We start from the raw sequence: 4,316 nt of genomic DNA, 5'->3' as shown, positions 1-4,316 counted from the left end.
CCATCCCCCATTCCCCCATCCCCCCTTTCCCATTCCCCCCATCCCCCCATTCCCATCCCCCCATTTCCCCCATCCCCCCATTCCCATCCCCCCATCCCCATCCCCCCCCCCCCCCCCCCCGGTGCCCACCTCCTCCCCTCCCCCGTCCATGGGGTGGCTGCTGGAGCAGTTGGGGGGCCCCGAGTGCGCGGTGACGAGGAGCAGGGGGAGCCCCCGGTAGCGCAGGGGGCAGCGGAGCTCCAGGGAGCCCTGGCTGATGGAGCTGGGGCCCTCGTTCACCACCTGCGGCACCCGGGCACCCATGGCACGGAGCACCCATGGTATGGGGCACCCATGGTATGGGGCACCCATGGCACGGAGCACCCATGGTATGGGGCACCCATGGTATGGGGCACCCATGGTATGGGGCACCCATGGCACGGAGCACCCATGGCACGGAGCACCCATGGTATGGGGCACCCATGGTATGGGGCACCCATGGCACGGAGCACCCATGGCACGGAGCACCCATGGTATGGGGCACCCATGGCACGGAGCACCCATGGTATGGGGCACCCATGGTATGGGGCACCCATGGTATGGGGCACCCATGGCACGGAGCACCCATGGTATGGGGCACCCATGGTATGGGGCACCCATGGCACGGAGCACCCATGGTATGGGGCACCCATGGCACGGAGCACCCATGGTATGGGGCACCCATGGCACGGAGCACCCATGGCACGGAGCACCCATGGTATGGGGCACCCATGGTATGGGGCACCCATGGTATGGGGCACCCATGGCACGGAGCACCCATGGCAGGGAGCACCCATGGCACGGGGCACCCATGGTATGGGGCACCCATGGTATGGGGCACCCATGGCACAGGGACAGGGGCACCCAGTGTATGGGGACAGGGGCACCCATGGCTGGGGGCACCCATGGCACAGGGACAGGGACACCCATGGCTGGGGGCACCCATGGTATGGGGCACCCAGTGTATGGGGACAGGGGCACCCATGGCACAGGGACAGGGGCACCCATGACTGGGAGCACCCATGGCACAGGGACAGGGTCACCCATGGCATGGAGCACCCATGGCACAGGGACAGGGGCACCCATGGCACGGGGACAGGGCACCCATGGCAAGGGGCACCCATGGCACGGGGACAGGAGCACCCATGGCACAGGGACAGGGGCACCCATGGCACAGGGCACCCATGGCACAGGGCACCCATTGTACAGAGACAGGGGCACCCATAGCACATGGCACCCATGGAAGGGGAACCCATGGCACGGGGACAGGGGCACCCATGGCAGGAGGCACCCACTGCATGGGGCACCCATTACATAGGGTCAGGGCACCCATTGCATGGGGTCAGGGGCACCCATTGCACGGGGCACCCATTGGGGTCAGGGGCACCCATTGCATAGGGACAGGGGCACCCATTGCATGGGGCACCCATTGGGGTCAGGGCACACATTGCACAGGGTCAGGGCACCCATTGCACAGGGACAGGGGCACCCATTGCACGGGGCACCCATTGGGGTCAGGGCACCCACTGCATGGGGCACCCATTGCATGGGGCACCCATTGGGGTCAGGGCACCCATTGCATGGGGTCAGGGGCACCCATTGCACAGGGACAGGGGCACCCATTGCATGGGGCACCCATTGCATGAGGTCAGGGGCACCCATTGGGGTCAGGGCACCCATTGCACGGGGTCAGGGCACCCATTGCACAGGGACAGGGGCACCCATAGCACGGGGCACCCATTCGGGTCAGGGCACCCATTGCATGGGGTCAGGGGCACCCACTGCATAGGGACAGGGGCACCCATTGCATAGGGACAGGGGCACCCATTGCATGGGGCACCCATTGCATAGGGACAGGGGCACCCATTGCATGGGGCACCCATTGCATGGGGTCAGGGCACCCATTGGGGTCAGGGCACCCACTGCACGGGGTCAGGGCACCCATTGCACAGGGACAGGGGCACCCATAGCACGGGGCACCCATTCGGGTCAGGGCACCCATTGCATGGGGTCAGGGGCACCCATTGCATAGGGACAGGGGCACCCATTGCATAGGGACAGGGGCACCCATTGCATGGGGTCAGGGTCACCCATGGCACAGGGACAGGGGCACCCATTGCATGGGGCACCCATTGGGGTCAGGGGCAACCATTGGGGTCAGGGCACCCATTGCATGGGGCACCCATTGCACAGGGTCAGGGGCACCCATAGCACGGGGCACCCATTGGGGTCAGGGCACCCATTGCTGCCCCCCACCTCATAGACGTGCTCCACGGGCGGCCCCAGGTCCTGCAGGCGCTGGGGGGGGGGCTCCGGAGGCCACCCCCCCTCGGGGACAGTGACAACATCGGGGCGGGAGACCCTGCGGGGGGGCAGCGCCCCATAGAGACCCATAGAGCGCCCCATACACCCCACAGCATCCCATACACCCCATACACCCCATACACCCCATAGCACCCCATACACCCCATAGCATCCCATACACCCCATAGCACCCCATACACCCCACAGCACCCCATAGCACCCCATACACCCCACAATACCCCATACACCCCATAGCACCCCATACACCCCACAGAACCCCACAGCACCCCATAGCACCCCATAGCACCCCATAGCAACGCATACACCCCATAGCAACCCATACACCCCATAGCACCCCATAGCACCCCATACACCCCATAGCAAACCATACACCCCATAGCAACCCATAGCACCCCATACACCCCATAGCACCCCATACACCCCAGAGCAACCCATACACCCCATAGCAACTCATAGCACCCCATACACCCCATAGCAACCCATACACCCCAGAGATTCCCAGAGCACCCCATACACCCCATAGCAACCCATACACCCCAGAGATCCCCAGAGCACCCCATACACCCCATAGTAACCCATAGATCCCCAGAGCAACCCATACACCCAATAGCATCCATAGGACCCCATAGATTCCCATAGCATCCCATAGATCGCCATAGCAACCCATACACCCCATAGTATCCATAGCTCTCCCCAGATCCCCACAGCAACCTCATAGCATCCCATAGATCCCCACAGCAACCTATACACCCCATAGCACCCATAGCATTCTGTAGCAACCCATAAACCCCATAGCACCCATAGGATTCTACAGCAACCCATTGCACCCCATAGCACCCATAGCATCCTACAGCAACCCATTGCACCCCATAGCATCCTAGAGCAACCCATAGCACCCCATATCACCGTAGCACCCATATCACCAATAGCACCCCATAGCACCCATAGCCCCCATAGCACCCCATAACCCTCCATAGCCTCCACAGCCCCCCATAGCACCCATAGTCTCCCATAGAACCCATAACCCCCCCATAGCACCCATAGCAGCCCATAGCACCCCACAGCACCCCCGCAGCACCCATAGCTGCCAAAGCACCCCAAACGCTCCATAGCCCCCATAGCTCCCCACAGCACCCATAGGCCCCATAGCACCCATAGCCCCCATAGCACCCCATAGCACCCATAACACCTCCATAGCCCCCAAAGCCCCCCATATCCCTCATAGCCCCCATAACCCCCTCATAGCACCCATAGCCCCCATAACCCCCACAGCCCCCATCCCCCATAGCACCCATAGCCCCCATAGCCCCCACAGCCCCCATAACCCCCCATAACCCCCCCAGCCCCCATAACCCCCACAGCCCCATAGCACCCATAACCCCCCCATAGCCCCCATAGCCCCCCTAACCCCCTATAGCCCCCATAACCCCCCATAGCCCCTTATAGCTCCCTACAGCCCCCCATAACCCCCTATAGCCCCCCATAACCCCCCATAGCCCCCATAGCCCCATAGCACCCATAGCACCCATGGGTGCGCTCACCCGAAGGCCGAGAGCCGCGTGGCCGCCCGCACCTCCAGGGGCACCGCGAGCACCGCGCTCTGCGAGTTGTTGGCGTTCTTGCTGTGGGCACAGGGGGGGCATGGACGGGACCCCCATAGGGACCCCCCCATAGGCACCCCCAAGGGACCCCCCCATAGGGACCCCGCCCCATAGGGAACCCCCATAGGGACCCCCATAGGGACCCCCCCATAGGGACCCCCATAGGGACCCCCCCATAGGGAACCCCATAGGCACCCCCCCATAGGGACCCCCCCATAGGGACCCCCATAGGGACCCCCACAGGCACCCCCCCATAGGGACCCCCCCAAAGGGAACCCCATAGGGACCCCCATAGGGACCCCCCCCATAGGGACCCCCATAGGCACCCCCCCATAGGGACCCCCATAGGCACCCCCCATAGGGAACCCCCAT

At 64.0% G+C, this 4,316-nt stretch overlaps 1 long non-coding RNA gene across 1 annotated transcript; it reads right to left on the bottom strand.

Annotated features, from left to right (window-relative positions):
* Window positions 1-179: 179 nt before the first annotated feature.
* On the bottom strand, window positions 180-3,971 carry LOC130600939 (uncharacterized). The gene is made up of 3 exons (XR_008972553.1): window positions 3,885-3,971; window positions 2,275-2,380; window positions 180-282 (listed from the first exon to the last, which is right to left on the bottom strand). It is a non-coding gene; the product is annotated as an uncharacterized LOC130600939 (long non-coding RNA).
* Between the last annotated feature and the right edge of the window lie 345 nt (window positions 3,972-4,316).

This window comes from Pezoporus wallicus, unplaced genomic scaffold, assembly GCF_028554395.1.
Source record: "Pezoporus wallicus isolate ANWC-B61680 ecotype Strahan unplaced genomic scaffold, APGP_CSIRO_Pwel_v1 contig_10045, whole genome shotgun sequence".
Classification (NCBI taxonomy): Eukaryota; Metazoa; Chordata; class Aves; order Psittaciformes; family Psittacidae; genus Pezoporus; species Pezoporus wallicus.
Note: the sequence above shows the minus strand (reverse complement) of the source record. Positions and strands in the feature narration are given on the sequence as shown.